At 36.7% G+C, this 13,906-nt stretch overlaps 1 long non-coding RNA gene across 2 annotated transcripts in view; it reads right to left on the bottom strand.

The window, feature by feature from the left end:
- Positions 1-4,329: 4,329 nt before the first annotated feature.
- LOC135417192 (uncharacterized) overlaps positions 4,330-13,906 on the bottom strand; it is a 45,883-nt gene continuing 36,306 nt past the window's right edge. For both annotated transcript variants that reach the window (XR_010431956.1, XR_010431955.1), the window contains exons 6-7: positions 11,308-11,417; positions 4,330-4,533 (exon numbers count right to left, since the gene is read on the bottom strand). This is a non-coding gene — a long non-coding RNA (uncharacterized LOC135417192). The remainder of the gene's footprint in view (positions 4,534-11,307; positions 11,418-13,906) is intronic.

The raw sequence follows: 13,906 nt of genomic DNA, 5'->3' as shown, positions 1-13,906 counted from the left end.
GCAATGTGTATTTGCATTTCACCACTTAATCTTTCCAAATACATATGTTGTGAGCAGAAGTTTCCATAAACAGGAAAATCACATTTTCAGGGACTGAGTTACATCTTGTACAAGGAACCAATATTAATTTCAACTCTACAACAAAGAAAAGCAGACAATAGCACTGAGTTCACCAAGTTTCTCATATAAGCCACATCACACTCCACAGTATCTAAAACAATGGAAATTATTTGCCAGGAAGGTAATTTCTTCCAAGGATTTAAACACCTAATCTCAAACTAAGAAAAAGAGAGCCTTAGTTCATATAGTTCCCAAACATCTAATGCCTATTCATAACTAGAGCACAGATTTCCAGAAGACTGGATCAAAGGTGGATCCCCAGACCACATGAATGTGAGAAACATTAAACTGAGGAGATGTGAATTGGTCCAGAACAGAAATCACAGAGTCAGGATTGCACAATGCAGCTGACACTGTGGCCAAAAATTTCCTCAAGGTCTTCTGGTTAGTGGCACATTACAATTTCTCTCTTTCAACCTGGAATTCTATTAGTGCATCCGGGAACAAGAAGCAGTGCATGGGAACCACGTGCTTTTTTTGGTGACTGCCACTGAACAAATAAGACCAGTAGAGAGACAGCCAGTAAAGACGCTCCCCAACAACCCCCAGGTGTACTTCGCCTGCAGAAATGGGCCTGTGGTGGAGTTTAACAGTAATCATATAGAGATGAGAGAGTTTATTTACCTGGAAGGTAGAAGAAAGTGAAAAAATATTAAACAGCTTCCAGTTGTCCTCTGAACCCTTTGGTCAGCACTGTCTGGTCCAGCCTGGAAGTCCCTGTGCCCCATTCTGACACAGTCACAAAGTACAGGAAAGTGTGCTTTATCCTAGCTATATCTCTAATTACCCAAGATCTTGGTACTTGCCTTAATGCAAACAGATTTCTTTGGCACTTTGTCTGTCTCTGAGGAACAAAGGTCCTCACTTTTGCCCAATTCACTGGCCCTTCAATGCCATTTCTGCCCTGCAAGGAAGCAACAAAAGGAATTTGTACTTGAAAAGGAACAGGAGGTAAAGAAACATTTCCAAATGACTCCTGTTCTAAAAACTTTTTAGGGTACTAACAAGGGAAATAGGATAGGCTGCAATAACTCTGAGTCCCTTTTACTATTTTCATTTATGTACTTTCCTGTTAATAACAGATATCAGATCTGTTCAGGACAAACACTTTCGTAAGTGTGACTCTTACATACTAAAAACTGTTAGGTTTCATTCCGCCAACAGCCATAATGAAACACCCGAGAGATCATGAGAGCAGTCAGGCAAAGCACCTGAGGAAAGCTAAATAATAAGCTTTCATATCAGTAGTATTAATTAGAATCCCAAGCCAAATCCAGGGTAATAAAAATAAACAAATGAGAACATAGTTTAGCAGTATAAGGACTGCAGGTAACAGATTCTCAGTTTTGATATGTATTACAGAACATCAGTGATTAAACGCTGTCTAAAGCTGAAAATATGGTCTAACTGAATTTTGTGAAGAAGCCTCAATGCTCATTGGACAGGAGGACTAGACATCAATAGGCATATGAAACACAATCTTTCTAAGAACAAAGTTACAGTGTATTGATTTGTGTAGTATAAATGTATTTTTAATGTTAAATTAAATGGAAAAATATGAAGAAAATGATAGCTCAAGATAAGCCACACTTTGGCAATTCTTACCTGATAGCTAAGGAACAATACTCAAAATATTTGCTTTGAAAATAGTACCTGATTCAGCCAACCTGCAAAACTACTTTGACAAGAAGAGACCAAACTCATGAATGCATGAGGTCAAAAGGATTACAATAATTAAAAAACCCCACCTCTCTCCTCCTTGGGGGACTTGTTCGAAGGAATGAGATATAGGACAGTTCAGTGAGCACAAACTTTGGCAAGCAGGGTGACTGGCTTGAGCAGTCCACCCTTCCCCCTTTATCCACTTTCTCTCAGAGCTGCAGCATTGCCATTCACACTCCCTTTTGTCCCTTCAGGAGAGCGCTGGCCGTGCCTGCTTCACAGCACAGTCCCACAGCCAAAGAGCTGCAAATGGCAGTGGGGGCACAACACCCTCACTCTGACTGTACTGCTGTACCAACATCTCAACAGATTGCACCTTACTACCCTGGAGGAACGGGATAGCGTGCCTGGAGAAGTTAGATCCAGCTGAGCTACCACGAGGAGAGTATATAATGTTATTTTTATAGTCACTTCACAGAATACAAAATTGTGAGGTCAGAGTTTGTCATCGAAAAGCAGCTTGATGTCATGACTTGTGTTTTGCAAGATGGCTAACTGAATTCCTCCTTCTTCTATGCATTCCTGTTTGCATCTGGAAGTTCCAAGATTTAAGATTTTTCCTGATTAGTGTACTTCTAAAGATCTCAGCACAGTAAAGGGTACCTCCTGCTGTTTTACTGTTTTGAATACATGGTGATCAGCACCATGCAGGATGAGATCTCAAATTAAAAGCAACATGAAAGTTACTTTTCTTGTAAGAAAAGTGACTTTAAGAAATTTCAGATATGCAACACTTGCATTTTTAGTGCAGCTGCACAGTGCTATAAAATGAAGGGCATATTCAAGAAACTAGAACACATTCTTTACTCATTTTGCCTAAATTTTCACTGGGACAGTAGTTTGTAAGTTTGAAAAATATGTATGAGAACAGCTAAGCAATATACCCATTGTAATTACTGATGTCTTAAAAGGCTTTGGAGGGGTTGTTCATTGCTTTTTTTTTCTTCTTTAGGATAAACAATTGTGCTTAAGTGTCATTGTAAGCCAGAGCCACAAGCTATTAAAATAAATAGGAAGTTACATACCACATCCCCTAGATATTAAAATTTATTTTGTTCCTTAAGAATGACTGTTTAATGCTTAGCCTTCTTGAAAAACTGAAGCTATGTCACTTTGTGTCAGGCATTTTAAGAGATACTAATGAAAGTCCCCTAGGTCCCCATAATCCTCTGTGGCTGATTAGGTACAGTAGAAGAAGTTGTTTCATTAATTTGAAGGCCATTAGCTTGAAACCTCATACTGACCTGAAAGTAATGTTTTATTCATATTGTAGTGTTGCAGTCAAAACTCCAGAAATAATTAAAAGGACAAGCCTCAAATTTTAGACCTTTGATTTATGAAGCTGGATACCCAGTTAATTATTGCACAATGGAAAAAGGGGAGTAGGGACTCAGCACTCCTGATATATTACAATGGCCATCTACTTGTGAAAAGCTGATGGGTGATGAAATAGATACGAGTGTCTTCCATTCCCAAAGTGTTCAGATTATTTCCACAGGTCACAGTTGAAAACATTTCTTCTAGATCTTTTAAAAAAATCAGACATTAGGTTAAACTGAGGCTCCATTAGACTTTAGAGGCAAAAGTCCAAAGTTCAGTAGTTTCAGTTAAGATTCATCAGCAGTCAGTGAACAGCTACCCATAGCCATTATTCAAATGAAACACAAGATGTCTGGATCTACTGCAGGAAGAAAAGAGGTCATTCTTCAATAAAAGATGACAAAAACTCATGCCTGACTTTACAAATTAGGTTTCTAGTTGTCCTAGACACAAGCAGGACCTACTAACTGTAGTCAACAGTTAGTTTTTCCAGTCAACTTTTCAGACAATCAGTCCCCTGAATTTTTATGAGCTGTTGTTTCTGAGTGGTCTTCAAGGTTTGTTACCTTTTGAGCATAATGAAGTGATTGAACACGAAGAGGAAAGGCACATATATATGAATGGTGAAGTTCTCATTTAAAAAGCTGCCATCATCTAACAGGCGGAAAATGATACTAAGAGATAACCAAAGTGAAGACTACTGAATAGAAAGTGTGCTGATCCATATTTACCTTTTCCAGCAGAAGTATATCTCTCTCTTTATATCCAGCAATCAAAGAAACCTAGTGAAAATTCAAGACAAAGATTTACATCTTCTGTAATCAACAAAGGCATCCCACACCATCCTTGTAATATGATTTAGTCATATCTGTTCCTTTATGCACCTCGTCGCCAGTAGTCACTGTTGATTCCATCTTGCTTGGGCTTTGACAAGTCTCATGAGCGTAGTAATACATTATCTTTAGATGAGCTTTTTCATATTTTAAATCACCCCAGATAAATGAGCTGCAATAAAACTTACAGAACACATTCAAAACTACATGAAACTCTTCTCATGTTTTACTGTCATCCAACTTTTCCAAATGTCATCACACTACGACAGTTTCAAATATTGAAGCACTGACTACAATCAGCAGAGATTCAAATTATGTACACTATTAGTGCCAGCACTCTTCCATTTCTGCACAAAAGTCTTTTTGATGAAAGAGAACATTAACCCCAAATCTTGCTCTTCCCTTTATTTATTTCTGTTGCTATACCTGCAGTTACCTTAGTATGGATCATATATTCTTCTACATGGACAGTTCCTTTTCCTTCCTTGCTAGTATTTTCTGGTCTTCCTAATATTTCCTTGCAGGCATTAATCTGATTCTTTAAATATTAAGTAACAAGAGAGAGTAAAGAGGAATGCAAACAAAACTAATGTAATAAATATAAGCAGTAGTTCTTAGCAGTCTTCTCATAGCAAAACAATTACTGCTTATGAAAACTGACATAGTGATCAAGCTGCAGTACGAGATGCAAGGTCAGATTTACAGCTGTGAAGCTGCTGGTTTGAACTAACTTATCAGTATAAAAAACCCCATACAAACTAAATATGGTTTAGGGTCACCAGAGCAGATCTTACTCAGGCACACAACTAGAGTGCATACCAAGTTGACCAAGAAGAGATGAAGGTACAACAGTACACCCTGTATATTTTCCTAGTTCACAGTGATCCCAGGAAAACTATGCATGAGATAGAGCAGTTCATTGACTACTTACTATGCCTGTGATGTTTAAATCCCCATAAACCAGGATTAGGAAAGGACAAAAGGTACTTTAAAACCACCTGTCATCATCTCACGCTCATCCTGAGTTAAACATAGTGAAAGACCAGGGATTTGTGGGCAGTTTTTCATTTTAGTTTGCCCCTTAGGTTTTAACAGTATAAGGTTACATTAGAAGAAAGCTATTCAAAATATCATTCTCTCTGGGATTCATTTAAGGGCTAGAATATAAGAATACAGGATTTTCCATATTCTAGAATACCAAAGAGAACCATTATTATTTTTGAGATTACAAAACCTGTCACAACTGACCAGTTTCCACAGGGTCACAACTGCACTCCATGCCCTCAATTATATGCTGCAGGACACGCCTTTTTTTTTTTTTCCATAGCAAAAGGTAGTTTCTCATGGGTCACATTCCCAAAATCAGGCTAAAGAATCTATCATCCCTGGTCATGTTTCACTGTTTCTAAAGGTAGAGGACATAAGGATATTTTGAGTAATATTTTTCATTAAAACCTACTATCTAGGAGCCTAATCATATTTTTTACACTGTTCCATTCAGTTAATTCTTCAGTCAAATTGAACCTTTGGATGCCACTATCAAATGAGCATGTAAAGTTATTCTCATAATTGTTTTATTACTAAAGTCTGAAAAATAACTGCACTGGAACCCAGTATTTCCATTATTTTTATGTAGTCTAGATATTAATTTAAACCTTGGGTTTTATGTGTGGACATGCAAATTCTAAATACAAAATTTAAATGCTATCTCCTAATGTAGAAAACACAGTAATATATTAACTGATGCTTGCAACCTACTTATGCAGATTTATGATAAAACCATTCTGCTATCATAGCAATTGCTAGCTAGCTAAGTTCCATCTATTGCTTCCAAAATTTCAAAAGCCGGCACTATATTTTAAAGAATTATTACCAGTGTCTAAAAACCAAATAAGCAGGGTAGGAAAATCCAGTCCACACACTAAGATTTAATTCTGGTATCAAATCAGTAATAGAAAACTAGGCTCCAAGATACAAGATAATAGGTACGATTTACAGGGACTATGGGAATCAGAGGCTCTTTTCCCCTTCCTTCTTCTTGCTACCTCTCTTCCTTGGCATTTCCCTACCCAGCTGCTGAGCAGGGCTCAGCTGTAAGCAGACTTTATTATGTGCATTATGGCTACAAACAATTCAGGAACATGCCTATATTTCATGCAGTTTAATTGAAAATAGCTTTGTTGGGTTTGATTAGTTTTGTATTTGTGAAAAACAAGAGTAGACAAATACGATGTTGACTCACCATACAAGTTCAATTATACCAGTAAATTCTACAGAAAAGAGCATAGAACTAATCCAGTGTTATTGTAGATTATTTGGGGAGAGAAGTAAGGAAGAAGAAAAAATGTGGGTGCATCTTCCAGTGTCTCCACCACAGCCCACTCTCTCAGATGTGCTCAGTCTGAACATACTATATATCACATAGAGACTCTCATGTCAAATTCCCAAACAGAAGCTTTGCCCGTGATTTAAACACCTACAGGAATAATGCATTTGTGAGATTTTTGATACATTGCTGGCATACATGCTTGCAGAAGCACAAAATCAGTTGACAGTAGGTATTGAGCTTTCTATATAAAAGAGTTCAATATTTTTGGGGACTTCATCACACGCTATTGCCCTTGTAGCATCCACGTAACTCATTGCTCATTTTAGAATACAGTCACAGAAGGATAGCCCAAAAATAAACACCAATACCCATAAACAATTTGAACACACTAAACATCCCTTTGGCAGGTTTACCTTACAAGATAATAAAATATTCTGGGGAACATTATAGTTTACATTTTCGGACTACTTAAGTTCACAGCTCTAAAAAAAAAAATAGTCTGTTGAATTTAGTTTTGGTTTATTTAAACTATCTGGAAGAATCCTCTCAGATTTTGGTTTGCAGCTCTTTTAATATTTGGTTGACACAATTTTCCACAGAGAATAAATGACAAAAAGGAGTCAACAGAATTTTTTCTATCAACTCAAATGCAACATCAAAAAAGTGCTCAGTTTCACACATACATTTGCAGAAATGAGCCGTATTCTCCTTGAATTTGCATCTGTGTTGTGATATGTTAGAATTACTCAAATTCTGCAGCTAGAGTCTGCTCCTTTTCTCAGCAAATTTCTTCAGGTGAAAAAGTGGGAGATGGTTGGTAGGAAGCCTGGTTCTTTTAATCTTATCTAAGCACTCCTGCAAGGAATTGCAGCTGAAGATAAGGGATGTCAAGTCACATGCTTTTTCAGCCTTAGAGCTCTTATTGTGTATGGAGAATGATCCCATTTCTATAACACCAATTTTAAGCTACTGCAATTCCAGCATCTTTACAAGAGACATTCCTGATAGGCACAAATATGAAAAGGACCAGGCATAGTCATAACATTTAACTGTGACAGTAAAATTAGGGCTACTATCTACTGCCACTGCAATGCCAAGTAAAAAAAAAAATTACAAGCCAAGCTTTGCCTTTGAAGTGATCTTTATTTGAGCTGCCCCTGGCTAAAAGAGTTTAAAGGGAGGGGGAGAAATTTTTCCTCATCTCTGAGGTGACATTTAACAGACCTGGGAAACACATATCAACTGTGATGGTCTATTCAGGAGAGTCTGTGGCACAAATGACTTCTAAAAGCAAATAAAATAGTAATGCATTCAGTACACTTAACATCTCATTCTTTGAAAAAGGACTTCTTCATTTTTGACTTTATCTTCCTCTTGATAGTAACCAACAGGGCTGAGATGAACCAAACACCTGACACAGTGAAGACTGTAGCAAAGAAACACACAATACTCAAAGAATCTTGCACCAAAATCCTTGTAAAATCTGCAAATTCCTCCTGCTTATATTTGGCAAGGTAACTCTGAACTATGCCACAGTATACAAGAATCAGAACCAGGAGCAAGCATTTACATTTCAGGAAACCTCCCCTTTTTTTTTCCCAAATTACTTTAAAATCCTTCCACTAGAATTTCATATATTTAGAGTGAGGTAAGAAGTTCAACTCCAGACCAGAGTTCTCAAGAGATTCTCAAGCCAAGAAGGCAAAAAGGTCTAAGATCCACTGTTTTTACACCACACTACAAGTAACAGGCAGGTTGATTGTGTAAGTGGTTGCTGCTTTGTCTAGGTCAGGCTTTATGAGCATGCAGAAGAAAAAGTACTGCTGTTCTCTTCAGCCTAACCTTACTGCATCATCCATCATCTCCCAGTTGCCAGTTACAGTTTAGAACTGTCATCCCAGAACTCAGCAGCCTCTATAGGCATATGGTAGTTGTCATTACATAACTCATGGAAGCAAGTTTCGAACCATATTTGGAGTAGTTCTGTCACACAGTGCTCCCAGCACATCTACAAACCAGTGTGAAGCAATTAGAGATGCTCCACAAAAAAAAAGCTACTAATCTGTAAAATACATATCTTCAGTTGACATGTCCATGTAAAAAACTGCCCAGTTAGAACATAAAAGACATGATGAAGATGCTTCAGGATCCTCCTCACAGATGGTAGGTACTTCAGTGTTCTAACATTCAGCTAGAATGCATTTGAGGTTATCTCAGTTCAACATTCAATCTCAGGAATATAAGAAATACAGCACTAAGAAGTTTTTTAATCACAAGGAAAATTCTTTCCCAGTTATGTCAGCTTTGTCAGCACTATCACCTCCCTCTTGAAAAGCAGATTCATTAGGGAAAAAAACTTCCTGAAAATACAAGCAATAAATGCAAGTAATCAAAAGAAGTGGAGGAAGGAGCAGACTTTTAGGCTACTTTCTGATCTCAAAAAAGACAGAAAAGATGAGCTTGTAATTTGCTCACTTTAGAAAGCTTCTTAAATGAATTTTGTTTAACTAGTATAGTACATCTTTACACATTTGCTTGAATTTGATTACTGCTTTCTGAAAGTCTTCATACTCTGAGATGATCCAAAACTGAATTAATTTTAACAATGGAAGCATTACAAAGTATTTTGAATCAGCATTTTCATTTTAGCTGAATCACTAATAGTCTGAGCCCCATTCACAAACAGAGCTTGGCAAAACCGATTTACTACTATTTGATGTTCTCTAAGTAATTTTTTTATTCCCATGTCTGTCAGGTGAAGACATGGCTAACATAAGGAAATGTAATATAGCCTTAGACATTTATTGTGCATGCAGTATCCAAAGCTCAGTTAAAAATACCTTTGTGAAGAGAGTGTAGAAATGCCATAATTAAAAAAACCCCACTTTATTTTCTGCAGTGAAGAACAACTGAACCTTTTCAAGTAGTTTTCAGAAAAGAAGGTTGAAGGTCTGTCACATGACAATAACTCTGAAAAGGACTAAGTTCTTATATAAAGGGAAAGTGTAGCCATATACTAAGCAGGCTAGGTTAACTAACAAACAGTTATTCAGTCATTCCAACAAGCAAGGCTATTCACACAAGAAATCTTACTCAAGCCCCCTTTTTCTCTACTTCAGGGACACCTCCAGTAACCCACACTTCATTACAAGCCAAGAAGGAGGATAAATAGCTATTCCCATCCTCATATTTCTGATCCACAAGTAATGTGCAATGCCCAAACAGACCACTCAACAGGAAAACAAAGCTATAAACCCACCAGATTATATGTTTTGGTCTCTTTTTGAACCAAAGTGGCTATAGTGATAGCACTGTTACTCCTACATGACCTCAGTTTCCTGAAGTTTTAAAGAAGGCTGTTAGCCACAATACTGATATTATAATAGCCTTGCTCTATCAGTCATCTCTCAGCAAATCTCTGCAGTCAGCAGTGCCCATGCAGTGTTCATACGTGAGTCAAGGCTGACACCCCGTGGCCATATCTTTTAATAGATTTTTTTTTATGCCAACCTTATTTTTTAAGGACTGAGATTCCACTCCAGACCATCAGCCTTCTCTTCTGAAAAACACATGAAAAGCCTCAGTTCATCAATAGCATACATAAGACAAAAATAATTGAAAACTGAAAACTCACACTATATATAAACTTACTTGTTGTCTTAAGAGCCCCTAACAAGTCATATGTTCTGTAGCACTATGCACAAGCATTTAACAAGCTTAGAATACTGCAAGCTCTAACAAATTTAGAGAATCTAGTCCCACCTCCATAATCATTTCTGTTAATAGATGATAATACCAAAAGGAGAGGAGAAAGATGTTTTGATATTAAAACACTATGATAGGTTAACTACCTCAGAAATGGACATCTATTTTATGTATTTCCACATAATCCTTTTTACGAGGATTACAAACTGTAAGTATGGCATTAGATTCAAGTGATTATGTAGTAGCTGCAGTATTAATACACAGGTTCTACCCACTGAATTTCAATCTAACACCAAGAGAAGTAATTTTTTTGTGGAAGTAGTCTAATGTATATTTTAAGCAGTTTAAAAATCCATAGGTCAAAAGATGCAAATGCTAATGTTTACACAAGTTTAGAGTTATACTGACAACAATGGTTGTAATATAAATGCATATCTTTTTATAACGCTATAAGTAATCACCTCTCCAAAAGACAAAACTTATTCCCAATACAAAAAGGATTATGACTTTAGAATTACATGGAACATGACTTTTTCTACCAAACTTCTGTCATTTGCAAAATGCTGTGTACTATATACAGCAACATGCTTTAACTTGCTAATTGTATTTCCAGCAGAGTAATTCCTCCTACAGTTATCAGACAATATCTTCTCAAAATGTGCTAGGTTCTTTACTGCAACTTCCTCAAAATACATGAGCTTCCACTCCTGAAAAATGTAATTACTGTATTTAAAGAGGAATAGTGTGAAAGAGTTTTGTATTGCTAATTACAGTTATCATCATGAAAATCAGGCAAGCGGAAGAAAATTGTTATGCAAAGTAAACTGTACAATAAGAAGTAACTGAGATGTAACAGCAAATTCAAAATACAGTGTACTTGTCAAAGTAGGTTTTCATTGGCACTAATGTAGCAAATCAAATCTTTAAGATTTAGTTTAGTTTTAATTTTCAGAGTATTCTGATCCAGTTAAATGTTCAATACCATCAAATGTTAAGTCAGATATTTGGTATGTTAAAACTGTAGCTGTACTGTTTCTTTGTATGCTTTCATTCCCTTGTTAGTCTGAATGCTATGAATACTTTTGAAAATAACTGTTACTCATGTATAGATGTGTTTACATACTTAGGCTGTAAGGTGGAAAATACCTCTTAGTGAGGGAAACTGAAAATGAAAGGAGAACTATTAGAATAAAAGCAGAAGTAAGCAAATATCTTAAAAACAAAACAAAAGCTTTGATACTGGTTGCTATTGCATGCAGATTATGAATATTTACTTACCACTAAAATGCTCAGAGCAAGTTTTTGGCTGTATTGTCTAGAGTTAAAATGGGAAAGTACTGAAGACAGTCTGCTCTCTTTTATGCTTTGTTTTTTTCTTGTTGCACCTCCTGAAAAATGTTGCAGAAGAGCAGTATTAGAAAACGGAGAAATGGAGAGCCATGTTCACACTAGCTGCAAAAAGAAAGAGACAAGTTTATACTCCAATAGCCAAGAATCTTTAAAATCTGTTGGGAGGTACACAAAGACTAAGTCTTTGCCATCAAAGCCCTTGCTACAGCATTTTCTGTGACAGTGACTTTAGATGGAAACACAATAAACCTGATCTGCTTTGATCAGCTCTTTCAGTCTACATGCTCAAGATTTGTACCAAAAAGCAAAGACAAAACTCTTTGCTGGAATCAATAGTTCCACAACTACTGTGACATACATCACTATTTCATTCTCAGTTTTTATAAGATTGTGTCATTAAGGGATAATTTTTCATATAGAACCATCAGGTTTTGTGGAAGAACACAGGTCCATATTAAAAAATTTTTTAAACTGTAGCCTCAACAGTTGACAAACAGAAGTCACCTTGTCAAGGCTTACCATACTTAGCAAACTATCCAGCCTGAATCGTGTCAAATTCACTGGAATACATTTTGCAATCAAAAGGTAAAATACAAGTTTTTATTTTATTTTATCCTTCTTCAGATACAATCTTGAGTGAAGTTAAGTTTTGATGGTTTTAAATTTTCTTGTTCGATTACTTTGAGTATTTGAACTTTTGAACTGTTTTTCCTAAAATTCACACATGTGATACAACTTATATGTGAACCACATTCTTTATAACATTGCTCATTAATATGAGGATTCAAAATATTGTAAATGGTGTGCTTTCATTATTTTATGAGTTCGATTCAGGTAGGTTTTTGTTTCTTCTGGGCACTTTGGTCATGTAGTGACATGTATAGTATAACGAAATAAATACTCTTGAAATACCATTACACCATGATGCAGTCAGGTTAAATGGTCAAGACTATCTTGAGGCCATGAAACACTAGAAGAAGCTTGTGTGAAATGTGCACATTTTTAACAGTTCACAGCAGACTTGATATGTGAATTATTCACACTGAGGTGGCAAAAAAAATGCAAATACATTTCAGGAGCACCATGTCAAGCTATTTGGGACCAAAAAATTACCATCAGAGCAGAGGAAAATTGAAGGCATGGTCTGTCTGCTTAATGCTGCTCCCACAAACTGGCCTCCTTGGTGGTTCTGTATTGCTTAAGCATATAGCAATATTTAGATGGTATTTTGCTAGCTATGCAAAACGTGATTACTCCATCTCCAGTGCTGTTGTAGGCTTGTTGGACAGCTGAAGGACTAGTCAGGGCTCTCTCACATTCTAGTGACATGATATCATGCTAGAAGAGACTAGTTAATCCATCTTAAGAGAAATTACTCAAGGCTTCTCAATGATATACTGAATTTTGCTGAACAGTCGATGAAGAGGTCACAGTTGAGCCAGACAAGGCTGTAAGAGAGATACTCATACACAGAGGGGAGGGACAGACAAAGAGAGCACCAGGAAAGAAGTTTGGAACAGTCAGGCTTGCTGCTACTTCTGGCCATTGGGAAGTGATAGCGAGGGCTGTTGCTGACTCAAGAGGTCATGCTACACCACAGCAACTGGCATCTAAGCCCCAGTTCTTCACTCAGTGTCCCTTCAAAGTGACCTTGCAACCTCATGTAGCTCTGAAGCTGTCACCACCTATGTAATGCTAATGGCACTGACAAAGGGGTGTAAATATCACTTTTGTTTCCTTTCTTAGTAGTGCTTAAACACACTCGCAAAGAGATCTTGCAGATCTTTCTTCAGGATACCTCTCCTCATGACTCTAAAATGATAAGGAATTCCCTTTGACTTAGTACAGCCTATTTAGATGTGGTTTTAAACAGCTCTCATATACCCCTTTATTCTTTGAAAAGAACACTAGATCTGATTTCTCCGACTGAAATACTGAGATCAGACAGCTGAGAACTCTTGGATTTCAAACAGTGATGGAAAAAATGCAAAGATCTGAATATGCAGCAACATCTGTGACCTCAGCTTCAGTTGGGGCAACTGTAACATAGCCTTTATATTCATGTCAGTCTTTGATTCCTGCAAAGATTACCAGTCTTAATACCAACTACTGTCATGTTGGAAGCATATATGAGCTAGGGTAGCTGGGCCCAACTTAGTTAAGTAAGTACAGAAACCTGTAGTGTCATCTCCCAGGGACTTAAGTATGTTTAAATATTAGTTGAATGGAAATGTAAATTGTGTGCTGAAGCATCCAGTGTCTAGATTCCTTAAAATAAAATACTTTTTTACTCCTTTACAAAAAAAATTGAATTCCAGCAGTAAATTTATAACATTTAAACTACAGCATGAATGTTCCTCATCACACCTTCTAAGGCATCTATTCTATGTTAAAAATACAGTGTAAAGCCATTAAAATATTAAATAAGCACTTGGTAAAGTTTGCTGTAAATGAGGCAAGAAAGTTTGCTGTTAATTTCTATTTTTAAGAGTTATCTCAGATGCATCAATGCATATATATTTTACAT

Source organism: Pseudopipra pipra, chromosome 7 (assembly GCF_036250125.1).
Source record: "Pseudopipra pipra isolate bDixPip1 chromosome 7, bDixPip1.hap1, whole genome shotgun sequence".
Taxonomy (NCBI): domain Eukaryota; kingdom Metazoa; phylum Chordata; class Aves; order Passeriformes; family Pipridae; genus Pseudopipra; species Pseudopipra pipra.
The sequence above is the reverse complement of the archived record's forward strand: the minus strand, read 5'-3'. Positions and strand labels throughout refer to the sequence as shown.